General features: G+C 44.0%; 1 protein-coding gene across 1 annotated transcript in view; it reads left to right on the top strand.

Moving 5' to 3' along the window:
- The first annotated feature begins 6,331 nt into the window (after positions 1 to 6,331).
- GRM3 (glutamate metabotropic receptor 3) overlaps positions 6,332 to 20,971 on the top strand; it is a 113,767-nt gene continuing 99,127 nt past the window's right edge. Inside the window, exon 1 of the mRNA XM_005439296.4 lies at positions 6,332 to 6,964. The gene's annotated coding sequence lies outside the window, so the exon portion shown is untranslated. The remainder of the gene's footprint in view (positions 6,965 to 20,971) is intronic.

The following is a 20,971-nucleotide window of genomic DNA, read 5'->3' as shown; positions in this document are numbered from 1 at the left end:
GCCAGATTTCTGGCAGCTGAAATACTAACAAAGATAATAATAACACACACACAAAACGAAAAGGTGACTAAGTCAAAAGCAAAATGTGTTAGGTGATTCCGGTATCTGGTACCAAATTATTCACACAGTAGAAAAAGAGAGAGAACAGTATGGATTTTGTAGAATGGGGTCTCCTGCATGTATTAATTTAAAGAATATGGCAGAGATTGAGATGTGCTAGTGTGTTGTGCCCTGTCCCTGTATGAGGAAGACCCCTGCTCCTTAGGGGGAAGGCAAATCTCTTCTCAGGCAAGTATCGCCTCCTATATCACAGACTCACAGGATGATGGAGTGAGTAGCTGCAGACTGACGGAGCTTGACTCCAGAGTAATGAGCAATGGAAGCTGGAGGTGGTTTGCAGTTTGCTGCACGTATCAGGCGTACATCACGCAGAGCCTGTGTTATGTTCATCCCTGCACAAACTGCAGTAGGATTTTGGCTAGGGAAGGGTTGTGGGGTGCAAGTGGAGTGTGCATACTTGTATATCTGTCAGGGACCTGGAGGGAGCCTTGCTGTTCATGTATTTCTATGAAGGTACCCCACTTGGATGACAGTTGAGTGTCACGTGTGTGTCCCCAGCAGTATGTTGGGAAACCTGATTTCTGAGAAACAAGCAGAAGTGGAGAGAGGGCAGCTAGTTCCCACAGCAAAGCCAGATCTTTTCGCCTGTTGTAGCTGATGAAGATGAACAACAGCTGCTGGTTCTTTTCCATGAAAGAAGTCTCTGCTGAGAAGGGGTAAGGAACACTTGGGGTTATCTGGAGAAATGGCCAAGAGGAACAAGCAGGCAGCAAACTGTCTAAAGAGTAAAAGGGAAGAAGGTGAGAAAGGCAGAGGGATATGGGAAAGTTGGCTGGAAAAAGGGGAGCTGGGGAGGAGTACATATTGATGCTGATGGACATGGAAGGTGGAGGCAGAAGGGAGGATGCTGCTGCATGTGCACAGAGTTGAGTGCAGTCTTCCTTTGATGTGCCATGCCATACCACGTGAAGGCCAGGGTTTTGATGTGTTGAGCCTTGTAGACAAGAGTTTCCACAGTCCTTGTGGCTGTGAAAGGCTCAGACTGAAATGTCTCGGCACATGATGGCATATTATCCATGTTGCTGCTAGGCCAATATCTCTTCAGTCAGCTGAAAAAGTAATCGCTGGGCATCTGACAGGAAATAATGTTGCTCAAGTCCCAATGGTGCCATGCAAATCAGCTGTAAGAGGATAAGCATGTTTAGCAGTAAGGTACATAGGGACTTTTTGCACTATGTGTATTGATCTAAAGTCTCCTCAAAACCGGTTAACAAGAAAAGAAGACATTCCATTTAGCTGATGAGTTTCATAATGAAGTTAACCAAGCATCAGTGTTAAGAGAGAAGAAAGTCCATACCTGGCCCAGAAGAAACTTACTAGATTGACACTTCTTGGTACAGTTCTCTTGGGTTAGCACAGCAAGGTTTTGGCAGCAGGGGGCTACAGGGGTGACTTCTGTGAGAAGCTGCCAGAAGACCTCCCCATGCCTGATGGAGCCCCTGCCAGCCGGCTCCCAGCCGGACCCGACACTGACCAAGGCTGAACCCATCAGCTGCAGTGGCAGAGCCTCTGGGACAATGGATTTCAGCAGTGGAGGAACAAACTGCACAAAAGCAATTGCAGCTGGAAGAGCGGAGTGGGAATATGTGCAAGAACAGCCCTGCAGCCCCCCAGGTCAGTGCAGGAGGCAGGAGGGCTCCAGGCACCGCAGCAGAGATGCCCCAGCAACCCATCGGAAGCCCATGGTGAGGCAGGCTGTGCCCCCAGCCCATGGAGCCCATGGGGGAGCAGACCCCCACCCACAGCCCTGCAGGACCCCACGCCAGGGCAGGGGGTGCCCAAAGGAGCTGTGACCCACAGGCAGCCCACACTGGGGCAGCTCCTGGCAAGGCCTGTAGCCCCATGGGGAGAGGAGTCTGGGCTGGGGCAGGGCTGGGGACCCCGGGGGGACCCTGGCTGGGGCCGGCTGTGCCTGAGGGGCTGCACCCGTGGGAGGGCCCCATGCTGGAGAAGTTCATAGAGGACCATCTTCAGTGGGAGGGCCCCAGGCTGGGGCAGGGCAGGCTGTGAGGAGCCCTGTCACTGTGGGGGAAGGAGCGGCAGGGACAGTGTGTAATGGACTGACCTCATCCCGTCCCCCTGTGCCCTCAGAGGGAAGACGGAGACAAATCAGGGGTGAAGTTGAGGCCAGGAAGAATGGAGGGATGGGGGTGAAGGTGTTCTAAAGTTTGGGATTTATTTCTTATTATCCTACTCTGATTTGGTGGGTAATAAATTAATTTCCCAGAGTCGAGCCTGTTTTGCCCATGGCAGTAACTGCTGAGTGATCTCCCCATCCTTACCTTGACCCACGAGCCTTTCACTGTATTTTCTCTCCCCTTCCCGGCTGAAGGGGGCAGTGACAAGTGGCTGTGGTGGGCATCTGGTGCCCAGCCAGGGTCTGCCCACCACAACAGTGCTTAATTTTCCACAGCGACCCATGGGGCCCTTAAGCATGTCAGAGTGACACCACCCCTTACACTTTTCATAGCTGTGGATCTGGTTACCAGATGGGGACACATGCCTCTCCGAAAGCCCTGCACCACTGAGTTGTTTCTTTGGAGTATGTCAATGGCACCTACAATTGGCAGGCAGGGATGAGCCAGGCAGCGTGGGGCTTTGTTGACCTATGCATTAGCCACTATGAATTTTTGATTTTGTGTCTCCAAAGATGGAGACTGCCATGGCCACAGTGTTGGGAAGACATATCTAGACCCCTGTGGCTACCCAAAAGTGGTGGAGTAGCCCTCCTTTTCCTTCCAATGGGTGTTTTGCACATTGAGATTGGCAGACTTCAAGAAGAACAAACACAATATCATGTCTAGGTGCTACTGATGTGTGCCCCAAACCGTGGAGATATACCAGGCTTGGTTCTGTGGTGATGACCACACTGTTAACTCGGGACAGCTGCTGCAGAATGGGATTATGCCCAGTCACACACAATGAAAGCATCTGCAGAGCTGTTGGAAACTTAGTGGCAGGGAGCAATTTGCTAAGAAAAAACTCATTGATCCATGGCCCTATTCCCTGTCCATTTCTGTAAGGTGCCCAGGAAAGGAGGAAAGATCATAGGCCTCATGAATTATTCAGGTTGGCTGGGCCCAATCCATAGATCACTCACTGGCTGTACATGCATACTTGCAATTTTTCTAAAGCATCACTTCAGGCTTTTATCAGCAAATAACTTGAGCGTGTCTCAAAACAGCTGCTTATAGCAAGTTAGGGAACCCTACAAAGTGTTTTGCTGGAACAGTATCCTGCCACCAAATGTAAAATTAGAAAGTTCCCATGTGTACAATCTTGACACTTATGCTAAAATTCCATGTAAGAAAAAGATATGCATCTGTTTATTTGTGGTCGTAAGCCTTTTAATTAATCATATTCATAAATTTTATAAAAACAAATTCTTCTGCTCATCAGGCTTTCTACAAATTCAATTTTGCGTGATGCGGGAACTCAATCTGAAAGGAATCTATCTTTTAAGTAGCTGTAACTATTACTTCACTAATAGATGAATCAAAAAGGCAAAATATTCCTATCCCAGAAACTTTTAATGCTGTTTTAACATCTTTGCATCAGAGACAGAAAATAAACAAATACATTTAATATAAAGACTTCTTCTTTGGATCCAGGTCAAAGACACTGAGGGCTGTTGATTGCTTTCTCCAAGCTGTCCTCTGGCAGAACTTGTACTACCCAATTGCTGCATCTAACCATGGGTATGCCTACAATCAAGTGTAGCGTAAGGTGCAGTTTAGCCTCAAGTGAGTACTTTGCCCAGTAACACCCAAACACAGCTTTGCACAGAGCTTTGCTGAGATCTTTGGATTTCCCTGCTTGGTAACACTGCGTGTACCCGTAAGTGTCAGCATCTGACTGGCTGAAGGCACATGCTCAGGCATCTTCACAATACCCTCTGGATGTAGCGCGTACTATCCCAAAAGGGAATCAAGGCAAAGTTGTTTTCCTTACAGAAATAAAGATGGTTCTGCCAGAGTCATACACTGAAATAAGGTCTCCAGAATCCTGCTTTGGAAGGCTGGAGTAAGTTCCTCTGCGGCTAAAACAAGACTCCAATTTGCTGGGAGAACCACCTGAGGAACAGCACTGGTAGGAAATGGGAAAGAAACCATTGTGCCTTTGCCTACAGCTTAGCTTGGTCAGCTCTTCAGTTTTGTTTTCCTGCTTCTCAGTATAATAAATCAGCCATAAATCAGGTGTAAATGCAAGCAGTAGCAGTGTTAGGGATCATTATCAGGCATTGCACAGCAGCAGGCATGGAAAAAGAGTGAACTATCGGTGCAAAGGATGCTTCTTGAAGCAAAAGCAATGAATGCCCAGGTCACCTCCTTGCCCCTAAGTGGCCTGCTGCAAATCATGCAATACATCTCATCCAAATTCCACTTGGTGCCTGTGGTGACCAATTTCATACACAGTGGGTTTTATATCTTACCCAACCAAAAAGTTATTTTCATACTCACTTTAAGCCGTAACTGTCGTGTGCAAGTCAATGCAGAATCAGATCCTTCCTTCCATTCGTCTTTCTGGGCAATCAACCTGCAAGACTGAAAGGACTGTTCCAGACCTGTCTGTTAAATTGTGCTATGATTTGAAAGACATAGGACTGATTCCATATTGACTCCAGTTTAGCCTGATGTTACTGCAGTGTCTCATGTACATTTCAATCCAATCTACAGTAGGATAAACTGAGAGGAACTGGACTCTCCTTTTGCTCCCTGCTTAACCTTGAAGCACTTAATGAATCAGTTTAACATGCACATCTTGGCAAATGTCCTTGGCTTCCAATAAAAAATCTCTTATAAAATTAGCAAAGTTAATTGGTAGACCACAAAAGTAAGCAGATGTTAAATAACATAAAATATTAAAAAGCAGAAACAGAGGTTTTTGTCGTTGTTTTATTTCATTTTACGTTAGCTTAATTCCTTACCGAACCATGGCTGCTGAAACAATAGTGGCCCCATGTGAGTTGCAGGATTGCAGCTCCTGACTGCGGTGCCTCTTTCCTTGCTTTACATGAGCACTGATGGTACATGAGCGTGGAGCTGGGCTGAGAGCAAGTCTGATGGTGGGGAGAAGCATTTGGGGAGAAGTGGATGATGGCTTCCTCCCTACTGAAGAGTTAGGGGTGAGAAATTTAGTGTCGCAATCGAAGCCATGATGGAAAGGGAGGTACTGGGATTTTACGGACACCCTCTCCATACTACACCCAACCAGCAGGAAGCAGCTGCTCGCTTTCCCCCATAGCAGAGAATAAGCAATGAAGCCACATGTAATACCAGCAGTGCCCCACACAGCACAGCTTAAACTCACCCTCTTTGAAGTCAACACACTGACTGTTATGGCTCACTCACCTCATGGTGTTTAATTCTCGCATTTAGGACCACGACCTCCTATTAACAGTCCACGTAATGTAAACCTTTGGTTTTCAAACATACAGAACACACAAAGTAGCTTGCTTTTTCCTTTTGCATCCGGCTTTGCTGCACTCTAAATGATCTTCCCACAGCAACTGGTTTTCTTCTGTCTTTCCATATGGGAGAGTTAGAACATATAGAGGGAACATAAAGAATATAGATAATACAGGTAGCATGTATAGAATATATATGTTCACTTACATACATCTATGTGTTAAAACATATATTTGTATATCTGGGATGTGGGTATGCGTGTATATGCACACAAATACATTCTTTTTCTAGGAGATGTAGAGCAGACGGAAATTTATCTAGCCACCTGGCAGAGAGAAGGCAGGAGGACGGTCATACAACACCCTGAACCGTCTCGGCTCTCCCGTCTGCTCTCATCCCCGCTGCCCGCTCCCGGCTTTTTGAGGATGCGACAAGTCGCAGTGCCAGAGCGCAGCATCCTCGGAGGGGCGTCCCGGCCCCGCCCGCCCCCCCCCTCCCCCCCCCCCCCCCCCCCCATCCCCCGGCTCCGGCCCCGTCCAATCACGGCGCTGCGGGGAAGGATGCTCGGGGCAAGGATGCGGAGTTGCCAGGATACAGCAGCGTCCCCGTGTCCCATGCCCTCCCCTCCACCCCTCCCCCCCCGGCCCCGTGTCCTCCCCCCCGGGACCGGGCTGCGCTCCTGCCCACGCAGTTAAACAGCCGCGGGAGCGCAGCCCCGCAGCATGGGGACGGCGGCTTGCCTCCGTCCGAGCGCTCCTCGCCACAGCCTCGCTGCCCGCCGCGCCGACAGCGGCAACCAGCTTCAAAGTTAGACCTAGAAAAAGCAGTAAATGAATAAACGGTAGGAATAAACCTCAGGCAGCCCCTCCGCGCAGCGCCGGCTGCAGAGCTACCGCACGCCCCGAGCACCGGGAGAAGCAGTCTGCAAATGCCAGCCGGCTCTCCCTCCTTGTCTTTGCAACTCTAGGTCGCCTCCTAATCTAAAGCTTTGCACCAACCCCCTTTGCCCGGAAAGCAGAGGAAATCTAGAAAGATGCGAGGCTGCGAAAAGGGCCCCCAGTTGACAGAGCTGGTACCAGGCGCTGCCTGGCCAAGGAGAGCCGAAGTTGCTGGGAGGAACGGGAAGCGCGTGCTCCAGAGGAGAGGGGAAGAGAAGGGGGCCATCGCTTGCTGATCGCAGTCTCTCCCTCCCGTTGCCCTCCTTTTTCTCCCCCTTCCCTCCCAGCCTTACCTCTGACCGCTTAGGAGGCCTTGATGAGTTTCCATCGGGATCCGATCCAAGGTGGGGGGGAGAAAGCGTGACTGTTCCCAGACGGAAGCAGCTCACACAAGTTTGGGGGCTGAGATTCCCCGGTGGATGTTTAACGAGCACATCAGAGGCCCGCGATGCCCGGGAGCAGCTGGAGACCCTCGCCAGGACCTACCTTCATTGCACGGTAAGGAGCTGGGGGCTGGTATCCCGGGTCTGGGTCCCTTCATCCCACATCCTGCTCCCTGCATCCTGGCATCTCGGAGCTGTGCATCGCGGTCCTCACATTCCTGCATCCCATATCCCAGTCCTCACATTTCACACCCTGCAGCATCTCGGGTCCCTGCAGCCCGCAACCCACCCCCACCACCACCACCCCCCACCACCCCCATGCTGCCCTCCGGAGAAGCTGCAGCCGCTGCCCGGAGGACTGCGGGTTGTGCAGCCAGGGAAAAAGTTTGGAGCTGGTGGTTTGCGAAACGGTTTGCTGACAGGAGTCAGGGGCCAGGAGAAGCTGGGGCTGGGGCGCAGGGCTTTCACACCTGCAGAGGGCAGGTAGGGTGCAGGGGGACCCCTGTAGTCTGCAGCTGGCGGGGGGGGGTAGGGGGGTAGGGGGTAGGGGTGGAGAAAGGGGGCTAGCTCGCCCAAGGCAAGGCAGCTGTGTCCAGATGTTGCCCAGAGGTTTCTGCTCCTGCAGAGGCAGGCTTTGGGGGTGAAGCAAGGAGATCTTTAGCTTGCCGTCCTATACCCTTCATAAGGTGGGGTGGAGAGTGCCAACCCAGCAGCTGGGAGAGCCGTGCTGGGTACCTAGCTCATCTCCCTGGATCTGCTGCTGCGGGAGAGGGGGAGAAGGTGGGGAAGAAACCTTAAAGAAACGGGAAGTGCTTTGCTCCTCCTGAGGTATCTTCCCTGCAGGGACCTGGCTCACTCCAGGATACTAAAATTGGAAGGCTTCAAAAAGAAAGGAGAAATTAGCAGGGATGATAGAGACAATGTAAACTGTTCCTCATGTATGTCTGTATAACTATCTGTCCATGTGAGTATTCATCTAGCTGTATAGGTATATGTGTGTGCTTCTAGAGTTGCTTGTGCCCATGTATGTGCCTTGCCTGTGTTCCTATGTCTCTGGGTGTGTACATGTGTGTATCTATGTTTATGTTTGCTTGGATGCACACAGATGCGTTATATGTATAAATCCATAGGAATGTGGTTTTATTCCTAGACAGTGTTTATTTTACTCTGTGTAGACCTAGAGGTGTGTGGGTACGTATCTTTCATCTCTGTGTGTGCCAGGCACACATATCTGCTGAGATACACATGTGGGTGTGACAAAGTGTCTCTCTGTGCCAGTGTGTAGGGAGGATTTAGGGGTGGGGGGTAGGGGGCGTTGGATTTGGGGGCTTTCCCCCCCAGGTTATTGTAGTATTTCCATACATCATTTTACCCATACATCCCAGTTTTCAGCAATTTTGATAAAAACCAAGCAATTCTTGAAAAACTAGGTATCTTACTGATACTGTATTGAACTGAACTAAGTGTTTGCTGGCAGTTTGTGAGTTCTTTGGCTTTTTCTCGGTTTATGCCACCTGCTGAAGGTTATTTTAGTTCATTTTTTAAAATAATTAATTCAGCTTTAAAGAATCTCAATCAGAAGACTCTGAAACTGAACAGCCTGGGACACAGACCTTTACTTATTTCAGCTTGCATATGTCTCACATTGATTAAATATGCATGAAAACAATTTGAAAAGCACATAACCCACCTGATCAAATACATGTTTTAGGAAAATGACTTTTTTTCATTTTCTTCAGATACAGCTAAATCATTGTGACACCTTTTGCTGTTTTTTATGTAGATAAATGCAAGTGTTACAAGAAAATACGACATCCCCAGTTATATTGGGGAAAATTACACATTAGGTGACTTTTACTCACAATTAGGGTAGTAGGAAAATTGTACTTTTTTAATGTTCACTCTTTGAGTGAAATCAGTAACAATACATGCAATCCTTCCTAATAAACTTACTACCTGAAAAGCAGTGCAAGCTAATTTGTTTTCTGTTAGAGTGTTTCATACTTTTAATTCCTGTGGTTATTTTGCTCATTGCTTTTTTTTAAAAGAAGGATGCCGTCCACTGCTACTCTCAGTATTGCTGGAGTCCTGCATTACATATAAAACACTAAACACACTTCAAAATAGAAAAGCCACCAATTGCTTTACTGTTCCAAAACTAAAACCAAGAAAAATGGCATTTGTATCAAGTACATTAAAATAAGACTTTCGTCCCAGAGCTGAGATGCTTTTCTAATCACTGTGGATGTTCGTCTGGGTTACTTGTGCTGATGACCTACTTATAAGCTTCTACAAATAGTTTTTTAGGCAAATGTTGATGACTTGTCTAGGAGTAAGATTCTAATTTTATCACTGAAAGAGTGAATCTAAAGCAAGATGCAGAGGTAAGGTATCTTTCTGGATTCACTTAATGTTTTTATACTTAATTAAATTATGACAAAGCGAAGTATTAAATCAGACTGGAAAGCCAAAAGCAAAGAAATGCACTACAAATAGTGGTATCATTCAGTTCAGTAGTCTGTGTTACATAAGTGGAGCTGAATCTGGAAATTAAGAAAGTGTAAGGAGATATACTGGCACTTAAAGAAAGAGCTATTTGGATGTTTTGTGCAAACACAACTCTCCTGTGGAGTTGTCCTACAGAGCATAAATTATTCTAAAGCTTGCACAGTCCCATATAGAATACTAGAAGACCTGAATGGCCTGGTTCTAATGTCACTTACGCCAGGGTCAAATTGCAATTTTACCTTTAAATCTGGTGGCTTAAATTCTTTGTTGGTCCACAAGAATCCAGTAGGGTCGCACGAAGTGTGTACCCAACAAAAATCTGATTTATCAGTGTGATTTGAGAATCCAACCTAGAGCTTTTACAAAGTGTGAGACCCTGTCTAAGCCTGTCTAACTTGCCAACAGCATCCTGTAGAAGGGACTTCACTCTCCATTCAGTTTTTGAAAGTTGTTTCCAAAGCCCCATAAAATATTTATCAGGATTTCTGCACCTTGTTTTCTCCAACTTGTAGTATAGCTATCGAGCAGTTAGTACAATTTTTTCAGGTTGATAAAATGCTAGGTACACGATCACTCTCAGGATGTCACAGAACAGGACGGGGATGTTTGACACACTCCAGGATCAGCCAGCATTACTGTTAGTCTGTGAATATGTATAACTGCAGTAAGCTATATAAGCTCTTGTGAAGAAGATCATGTAATGCTGACTGGCTTTTTTTTCTGTTTGTCAGTATAAAACTGACAGCTGGTTTAAAGCTTAATCAGGAACTTAGTCCAGGTCAAAGAGTTGAAGAGAAGATTGTCTTCTCGCTCTCTACTAGTGTGGAGAATAAGGTTGTGCTTTAATCCCTAGGTGATTTGCATTTGCAGTGGAGGGATACCCACAGCCAGAGAGAAGGGGTGACCAGAAGGGTGATTAGCCACCCTGCTCCCACAGGCAGCTCTGAATGTCCAGAGCACAACTGTGGTGGACCTGGGCTCCAAAAGTGGCAGAGAAAGAGCATAGTCTTTGGCTGGTACCATCTTCCTAAATCTCTGCCTGTGACTGCCTCTGGCTGTGGACTTAATAAGGCCAACTTTCACTGTGATAATCTAGCCCTTCACTGGCAGAAAAATCTGGGATGCATTTCATTTTATGAAAATACAGATTTGTTTGAAAATCCTAAGTTTATTTTAGTAGTAGGAATAAAATGACAAAAAAATAGCATTTCCTCCTGGGCACAATGATGTCTAGGAACAGCCTCAGTGCGATTGTCAGGTATTTCCACTGAGACAAAACCACAGTTCATTGTTAGAAGTGTTTTAACTATTACAGATTAGTGTAATTCATTCTTTTTTCAGGTGAGCCCAGAATCACTGTGTGACTTCAATGAATTTACTGGCTGACCTATTGTCTTCTGAGGGTTTTGGACATTTTATTTCAGGGATATTCAGGTTTTTTAAAATACTGCAAGGAATATACTGCTTTGTTTCTAGCTGTCTTTCCAAAGCAATGCAGCAAATATTCGTAGGAGGCAAATCACTATTAAAATCAAAAAGAACATAATTTTACGAGAGCTATAGCAAATTACACAGAAAAAGGCTGTAGAACTATATTGCTTTTATCTCATATTGGGCCTCAAATATAAAATTATGTTGTAGGAACTATTATGCTATTGTTCATAGCGCTGCTGAGATTATGGGAGCTTTTATGTAGTCAGCAATTGTACTGCTTATATAGGAACATATGGGCTCCTCATGTAAATCAATAGCTTGTCTCAAAAAAAAAGTAGCAGTGTAACAGCTTTCCTAAACCTTCTAAGACCCAACTTATCAGCATGTGAAGGCATGGTCTTAACCCCAGTTACTGAGGCAGCCTTCCTTCAGAACATGTTATAGTCTCACAAATGGCTTGACCTTGATAACGTTGATGACCCTAACCTTGAAAATCTCAGAATCACAGAATGGTCGGGTTTGGAGGGGACCTCTGGAGACCATCTAGTCCAACCCTGGCTAACGCAGATTCTCCCAGAGCAGGCTGCACAGTCACATCCAGGTGGGTTTGAATGTCTCCAGAGAAGGAGACTACAGCATCTCTGGGCAGCCTGTCCTAGCCTTCAAGGCAGAGAAGGTTTTCTTCATATTCAGATGGAACTTCTTGTGTTGCAGTTTGCGCCCATTGCCCCTTGTCCTGTCACTGGGCACCACTGAAATAGACTGGCCCCATCCTCTTGGCACTCTCCCTTAAGATGTTTGTATGCATTGGTAAGATCCCCTCTCGGTCTTCTGTTCTCCAGGCTGAACAGCCCCAGCTCTCTCAGTCTCTCCCCACCAGGGAGATGCTCCAGTCCCCTCAACACCTCCACAGCCTCTGCTGGACCATCTCCAGCAGTTCCCTGTCTCTCTGGAACTGGGCAGCCCAGCACTTGCCACAGCACTCCAGATGTGGCCTCACCAGAGCAGAGCAGGAGGATCCCCTTCCTCCACCCGGCCCCACTCCTCCTCATGCCCCCCAGGATCACACTGGCCCCGTGGCCCCATGGGCACACTGCTGGCCCACGGGCACACTGCTGCCCACCAGCACTCTCAGGTCCTTCTAGACAGAGCTGCCCCCCAGCAGGTCAGCCCCAGCTTATGCTGGTGCACGGGGCCGTCCCTGCCCAGGTGCAGGACCCTACAATTGCCTCGGTTGACCGTCATGAGGTTCCTCTCTGCCCAGCTCTCCCACCTGTCCAGGTCTGGCTGAATGGCAGCGCAGCCTCTGGTGAATCAGCCACTCCTCCCAGTTTGGTATCATCCACAAACTTGCTGAGCGTGCACTCTGTCCCTCTTCCAGTACATCCAAAGGGATACAGAATGATGACCAGTATATAAACTATATCAAATATGCATCAAGTAAGGTATGTACAGAGGGAATTTTTGATGAACGTTTCATGGCTGAAATGGTAACTTGAATCAGGCTGTTGGTGGATACTGTGACACATTGAAATTTTCCATTAGAAAAGTGAATAGAGGAGAAAAGTTGTCAAGAAAAAAAAAAGGTTGAGGAAAATAGATCTGTAGGGGACAAAATGGGAGAAACAAAGAGAAGAAAATAGCTTGATAGAAAAGGAAAGAAAGAACAATAAAGACACTCAGATGAGTGTTCAAGCTGGAGGAAAAGTATATGGAATGGTAAATCAGTTGTGGGATGAAGAGATTGTAAAGCAGGTGAAGGTGGTGAAGAAGACATTCTCATTAAAGAGATTAGATATTACCCTGTGATCCAACTAGCAGGGCAAAACATTGCACATGTTATGGAGGAAGTAACTGCAAATTTCAGCCCAGCAGAGGATTGCATTCAGGCATGCTGACTATGGAAGGGAACAGCATCAGAGATGTAGGAAAGGGTGAGCTAGTAGGGAAAATGTCATAAAGCTGATTTTTTCCATGGCAATTTGAAATAATAGGAAAGTTAAAGAAGCTAGGTGGAGAGGTGGAATGTAAGGATTTTAAAGTCCATAGTGACCAAGAAAACTTAGCAAGTATCAGAATACAGTGAGCACACATTGACAAATGAAGCATATCCTTGAGAAAAGGAGGAAGGGGAAAGATAAACAAAGGAGGCAGAAACAGATTGACGGGGTCTCTTAGGAAGCCAGTGGAGAAGTTCTCAGATTCCAGAGGAAAACCAAGCAAGTGCACACAAGGGAAAATGAAGTCAATAGCTCAGCGGGTGACCACAAAGGCAGCAAATTCATAGGTCGGAAGTGTATTAGGAGAATTAGTGTCTTAAAAGGAAGGTATTCATGGGAAGAAGGAAGAAAATGTTAGCTTAGAGCACCCTTTAAGGAACAGGGTGCCTGAGAAGGGGAATACTGAGAAGGGGAGGTAGAGAATGCAGGTGAGAAGAAACAGGGCTGCTCTTGGAAAAGGAAGGGTGCTGGAGGAGAGTAAAAAAGGGAAGAATAAAATAGGGAAGAAAAATGAGAGGGATGGGATTGATATGAAATTAGAGGAAAAGCACAGGCAAAGGCTGGAAGCAGGGACTGCCAAAAAAAAAGAAAAGAAGAGGATCAAAGGGTTGTGTGGTGCAGGGAAGCTGCCTCCCACTGGTACAGAGAAGGAAGCAGGGCCTGGGCTTGCCAGGAGGAAGGAGCTGAAGGGAACCTGAAAACTGTGAAAAACCTTTGTTTAGAAGATGACAAGCTGGTATAAAACAGAGTAAAAAGAAAGCGTGCAGGATATAGTGACTGAGTGCACTCTCAGCTGAGAAATATAGTAAGACTCATACATTAGTTCCCATTCCCACAGAAAGCTCCACTAATGAGTCCACACTCAAATCAGGGGCAATTTTTGTGTTACCTAAATGCTGTATCTGGAGAGGTTAACGTAACTGCATCGTCTGGGGCTCTGCAGAGCCTCAGCCTCTCTGGTTTGTGGTGGCTGGTCCTCAAAAGCCCGTGTTGTTAGGCTGACTGACATACTACCTTGCGGTCTGCAAGGGTGGGTGCTGCAGGCAATTTACTGAGTCTGAGATAGGGCAGCAATGGGATGCTTCTCTGGAATTAGCCCTGGGAAGAGGCTGACTGAGACAAGGGTCAACAAGGGGCTGCCTGACTGTATGGTGCCACTCTGTAAACCAGCAAAACCAATGTGTCAGATGCTAAACCTAGCACCCTGGGATATTAGTGGTTTGCAATTTTCATCTAATACTGTGTGGCCAAACCAATGACCATGACACCAACCTATGAGGTATAGGATGAGACACTATTTTAAAAGGGTTTAGAAATCTTACACAATAGTTTCACCCCTAAATTCCTAAAATTTATCCCAAAATTTATTCCTAAATATTTTCAACTCTAAAAATCCCTAAATATTGTTTCATCAGTGGTGTGACTGTATGGACATAACAGCAGGGCCGAGATGGTACAGGAGCTCTCAGGCAACCCCAGTCCTCCACTATGGGAACAAAGAGATCCTGCAGGCTAGATGCACTCCTCCTCCCTGGTGAAGAATGCAGCACTTCAGAAAAGTAGTATTCTTCCTAGACCACCCTTGATCTTATTGACCTTGGCTATCTTATGTAGACTATGTATTGCAGTTCTTGACTGTTTTAAAGTACAGCTCACAGCATCAAGATTGTTGTCTTTTTGATATAATGTAGCTGTGATTAAGGCTCCTGAGATCCCATACTAGCTCCAGCTCGTATGTGCCATGCCTTCCTGATGTGAAACTTGCAGCTGTGCTTGAGTGAACATTTCTACATATATGTTTTATAGGACGTCTTTGGCTGTGCTGTTTTTTTGATCCGGTACTTACTGCCTAGCAATTTCTGTATTATTTTCTAATTATCATGTCTTTAGATTTTTCGTTTTTAATTTCATCCACAGTGGTTGCATCACCCAGTGAAAAAAATATTAGGAAAGCATGAAAAGACATTGTTCTGCTATTGTTTGAAAATATTACATTACGTTTGTGATGCTTAGCAGAAATTGACTGGCCTAGTGTTAGAATCACATAGCCAGAGATCCAACAAAAATCAAGAAGTAAATTTGGGGGATGTTTCCAGAACTCATACTATGTTGGGTTTTTTCCTCACTTCTGTGTACATTCATTAAAAAAAAAAAAACCAAAACAAAAAAACCCCAAAAAAACCCCAACAAAAAACCCCCAAAACAAACAGATAAACAGACAAAAGGATGGAGGTAAAATGAAAGATAAAGATATTGTGCAGTAAGACACCTAGACTCCAGTTCTGAGGTGTTAAAAAACAGATTGATTGCTTGCATTAGCTCACATGGCTAAGAAATGTCAAAAATTGCCTTTATCTGCAAGAACATTTAAAAGTTGCTATTTTAAGAAAAAGTATAATTGGTCTTGCCATGATGAGGGAGTTTTCAAAAAGCCTCATTATAATTTTTGGTGAGATTATTTGATTGAGTGTCACCAGTTGAGAATATGGCCATAGACTTTTTGGCTTTTTATCATAGATTTGCAATGGCATTTTTACTAATGTTCTGTCAGTCAGAGAGACATCTTTACTGTACGTCAACTAATACCTAATTTTGTTCCATTGTAAAAGATTCCAGATGTTTCAGTATACAACAGATGAAAGATTGTGATTTTTACCTTATAACAGATTCATTTTACCAGTATTTAACTCTGCCTTGTAAAAAGCAGGGGAAAAAAAACCACTCACATGGGACATCATTGTAATATTGGATTAAACTTCAGCAAAATTGTACGAAAAGGATACCTTACAATGCTGCTCTGTACAGCACATTATTTGCATAGACAGTAATAAGGGTCTGCTTTTCATCATTACAAAATACTTGTCCATGAAATACTACCACAGAACGACATTTTACTGGAAAAAAGTTTATAGGATTCCTCTCAGCATATTTTTCCAAACACTGTAAAAACACACTGAAGTGCACTTGTCAAATCTACTTTGCAACAGTTTTCAGCGTGTTCTGTTGGGCTCTCTTAATTGTGTTTGCTCACTTTCTTCCTTGCAACCACCAGGACTTTAGAAGAGCCCTGACAATAACAGACAATGAGGTCAGCATTTTCATAAAAAGGTGCAAACCCATCCTACACGGGACTGATGCACTAGGTTGAGTTATCAGGCTAGTCTTTGCTCTCAAAAGTTGTGAAAAGGGCAGCAACTGTCTGTGCGGGAATGGTGAATCAACACCGAGTCTGTTTAGTCCAGCTCTTAAGCCATCCAACACATGGTTCTTTATCTTACCATTATTACAAGATACCTTTACCTTGAAAAAAGAGCATTTTCTTTATAACCAAGAAATAAGCTGTCTGCCTCATGGTCTTGAAAAGAGAACAAACCCGAGTGCTGTCCTAGCTAGAACAACATACAGTCCGTGCCCTTTTTCATCCATTCACTTGTCAGTGTAGCTGTCAATAAGGATGTATTTATGTATGGCTAACCCCACAGTTGATTCACTAAAATAATTTTATGAGTTAAAAGGGAAGATGACCTAATGAGGTAGCTCCAGGAATACAAATAAAATGAGATAACTTTCACAGAATAATAATTTTACTTTCTGAAGTGGACTTCAAATCTCCAAGAAAAGAATAGATCTGCTTAAAACCACCTTTTCTTCTTCACTCAGAAGTGATCTCTGATTAATTGTGCAGTTTAGCTGAAGTTTGCTTTCCTTGGTATCCTAGGAGAAAAGCTCTGACAGACTGGGAATTTTAACTTGTTTGTAATGTAAACTCAGTATACTTGTGGTGCTTTTTAACACTCCAGAAACTGTTTGGGAGGAAAAAGAAATAAATAAAAAAGCTTTGATCCTCTAAGCAAACAAAGAGGGGAGAAGGAGGTTAAAAGAATTGTCGTTTGTGAAAGGCAGAGAAAGATAATGTGGGAAAGGTGTCTTTATTTTAACACTTTCAGAGATTGTTTGAAAGGCTATTGGACATGCCAGGCACTTCAACAGCATTAGAGCCCTCTGATGAATAGGGAAAGACTGATTTCTTTTTATTGTTTCATTGACATCTTTGAAGGTTTTTAAGGACTATGAATTTCTCATCGATATCAGTCAATCTGACCACGCTTTTTCCCAGAATCCAGAGTAATGCTAATACCTTGAGTATCAAGCTCAGATAAGCGTATTCCAAGTGGCATTATTCAGCATGAAGAAAGGAAGAAGAATCTAGTTTGGATGTAACACCAGCTCCTGGAAGCTAGGAGATGACTTAAAGCCCAAGTTTCTTGGCCGGAGGTTGAAATGTAAATTGAAGCATCCAGTTGTAGCAGCAGGGAGTGGTATGACCCAGCAGTGCCCTGTCGTCTGCTCATCTCTGGGAGATGTTCCTGCTCCCTAAAATGTCACTCATCTGGGGTTTTTGGCCTGTAAGGAGGAAGGCGTATTCAAGTCTCCAAGTGCTCCTTTCAATCTGTCTGTCTATTCCAAATTCATCAGTTTTAAGGAAGGAAGCAGGCAAATAGCTCCATTTAGACCTAGATACCTTAAATCAATGTCCAGGCAGCAGCTGCAGATAATAGTAGTTTATCTTAGTCCCTGTGATTTCCTGGCAAGGGCACAAGGTCCCAATTAAAACTTATCCTGAAAGTGTGCAGTATCCATTATGGTAGAAATGGATAGGAAGAGGCCTTTTTTTATGTAAGCTTCTTCATTTTCAAAGATTGTACACAATGTTCCGTCTTCCTGAATCAGCATTTATAGTTCCACAGATAATCTTCATCTGATCCATCTCCCCCTCCAAAGGCTGCATAAACTATCTCTAAATGTTTATAATTAATATTTGTTGAAGGATTCCCTTAAAATCTGCAATGACAGAGATTTCACAGCCTCCTGGAATGGCAAATGCCTGTGCTTCACTGTTGTTACGGACAGAAGGTCTCCAAAAGTTTAATCAAATCCCACTTTTTGCAACTAAGCTTATCACTCTTATCCTCTCTGCTATGGAAATTGGAAGCAATTTAGTACTTTCCATTTCAGCCTTGTATATAGCAAAGGGATTCGATTTTACTTTTTAACATTCATTTTTGTAATGTACTCCTCAGTCATCTCCTCTTGACTCAATGAAATAACTGCTTTTGGTTTAGCCATGTGCTTTTTTAAGAATCTTGTTATTCTTGTTGTTTTCCTTTGGACCTTTTCCAGTTGCCCATTTGGACCCACACCCAAAAGATGAGTACAACTGATGAATGACTTGACTTCACTTGTCTTGAACACAACATTCCTCAAAGAAATCCTTTGTGCTATTTCTTTGTTCCATTCTCCAAGCCTCACTCCAGACAGAATTTTGCCCAAAAAGCCCTCAGGAGCCTCACAGAACCATAGTGATGTCCTTGTCCTGTCACTTTCAAATTTGCTACATTTTTTTCTTGACTGCTTCTGGTCATTTCTAGGTTGCAAACACATACAACCCCAATGAAAGAATTGTCAGCCTTTACATCCACATTAACATTTCAGAATAAAATTGCCTAGGTAGTTTGAACAGCCTGTTGCTTTGACTTCGCCAGAGGGATCTGTATGGGCGATGGCTTCTGTTGGTTCAGTCATTACTAGATGAAGGGATGGTTAACTGGTGCATTGTTCAGCATGTATCGTGTTTAGCTGGTTTATCATGAAATGATCGTCATGATCACTAACTTCAGCTAGCAGCCTTGTTGTCCACAAGTCCAAGAAGAGCTCCCTGGGAGCATTTTTAGAAGGGAAGCCTCCAGACCAACTCTAAGCATAAAATATAGCAATGAGTGTCGCAGAGCTGTGATGGGTAGAAATATGGGATTAGCATTCACTTGGGTATTGCAGCTATAGACCCATGAAAAAGGCAGAAGCTGCTCATGCTTTCAGTATCAAAACTGCAGAGCAATGCATCAGGAAGTCTCAAATGAGAAGTTTGACTTCGCTGCTGGCAAACCCACACAGAGTTCATCTACGTTAAGTCTGATGAATGTGGCATTAGGCGAGAATCCAGAATTTCATGCCCCCTAGACACACTCTCTGCCTCTCTTGTTTAATTTCTCTTCTTTTATTAAGACTTAAACTCTTCCCTGGCAAGTTCAGAATGTATCCCAAACTGGCTAGGACATGGGTAACATCAGAGGGGTCCTAATGGAGCTGCCACAGGTACTTGCACCAAAGGCTTCTTAAAGAATCCTTTGCAACTGTTAGGTTTATGCATATGAGAGTAGTAGGTGCTACCAAAACCAAGAAAGCCTCAAAAAAGAAGGAAAGAGAAAAAAAAAAAAAAAAAAAAGCATTCATTCAAGTATCTGTAGCGATTCATGAAGTACCTTAACACTGCAAAAAAAAACTTCTCCTCTAGCCTTCAAACTAATCAACATGTTGTTTAAATATATCTCAGTAAATTAAAACATTTGTTTTAATACATGCAGTATTAAATTTAAAATATATCCAGTCCAACTCATTAGTTCCTAACCATTAACTTCCAAGCCTTGAATTCCCACTGAACAGGTAAGCAGCTGCTTTGAAGTTTTAACTGGCATGACTTTTACCAGAGTACAAGCCATCGTTATGCATGAGAGTAGTTCCTTGCCTCTAACCTCTAACTCAGTTACACTGGAACTGTTAAATCAGCACTGTTTGGCTACATTGAGTGAAAGGGAAGGCTGGTCTCCATGAGAGAGTTTTATGGTATCAGACAGAAAGCCACAGGGAGGCACATTCAGGCCACCAGTGGGATGCAGCACGATGCTTTTTCTACCCACTGGTAAGATATGCATTCAGCATTCAGCAAGCCTGAGTGCTCATCCGATAAGATGTCTGTTCAATCTAGCTCGTGCTAAGTGAGCTAAGTACCTATGGTACACTATCTGATCACAGTGTCAGCAGAGCCTGGCATTGTACTACCAGTTATTGGATAGTCGACAGTGTGTTCCCAAGGCCTTAAAAAAGACCTTCTGTGTAAATAGTCATCTATGTTTAATCAACAAGAGTCATCTCAGTCCTATTTCAGAGTGCTGCAAGTTTTTTGCAACACTTTTAAAGCACCAAGTAATAGGTGCTCTAGCAAGTTCCATTTTTGTCCATCCCCATTTATATGGTTTCCAGGCCAATTATTACAATGTAATACTAATATAAATAGTTTCAAAAACAAAAGCATGTTTGGAATCACCTGTGTTTATCTTTAGAGGCTAAGAGCTGCAAAAACAAATGGATCCAGGGGGATTAAACACTAGGCTAATTGTTCATTAAGCAACCTAAGACTGATTAAGTGTGCTAATCCATTCAATATTTTTTCTTTTTGTTTCCATTATTATCTCTGCCAAAATTGTTTTACATGTACTAATTCACCTATGTTTATTTATTAATAAAGTAATTCCCTTGAAATGCATATAGTCTTTTCTCGAGCAAAACTTCCATGACAGCAATAACAGAAGGACTTCAAGATGTGGCTGGAACTCTCTGTACTGCTCTTTTCCTAAAATAAAACTTAAACTCTTTCAATAAGATTAATGTGAATGCATCCTCCATCTGTATCAATTCCAAATACTCTCCATGTTTAATTAAGTCATATTATTCTGTGAAGTTATACACTTCTATGTAATATTCTATGAAAGGGGTCCTGATTTTACCTGACTCCAAAGATTTTTTCTAAAATTTATTTCTGATTGCTGACTACTATTACATATTAATTTTTACAATATTTTGATGTGCAATTGACTTTCTGTTTGCTGTATAAGTAAAGGACAGAGAGTTATTGCTAGCTAAGTTGATTATCATGTCCTCCCAGATTCAGAAAGTAATGTGTTTTTTTCAGATTAGGTACACTTTAATATTGCCAGATTCTGGCTCCCAAAATAACCCTTGGAGGAAAGTAGGCTCACCATAAAATTATTCACATAGGTATTACCACAAATATGGGATGATGAGCAACAGGCCAGGTAGCAGTGCAACAGAAACGGATCTAAGGCTACAGAAGGTCAGAAGAAGAGCATGGCTGAGCACCGTGGTATCACACTTCTTGTGAAAAATGGAAATTTCCTACCGGGGTTAATAAATAGAAATATTGTCTGTAAAATATGGAATGTAAACATTATCTTCTACTCAGAACTAGTAGGGGAACATTTGGAGTATGGTGCCCAGTTCTGAGAATAATGTTTTAAGAAGAAAAACAAATCACTGAGACAAGA

Source organism: Falco cherrug, chromosome 5 (assembly GCF_023634085.1).
Source record: "Falco cherrug isolate bFalChe1 chromosome 5, bFalChe1.pri, whole genome shotgun sequence".
NCBI classification, from domain to species: domain Eukaryota; kingdom Metazoa; phylum Chordata; class Aves; order Falconiformes; family Falconidae; genus Falco; species Falco cherrug.
Note: the sequence above shows the minus strand (reverse complement) of the source record. Positions and strands in the feature narration are given on the sequence as shown.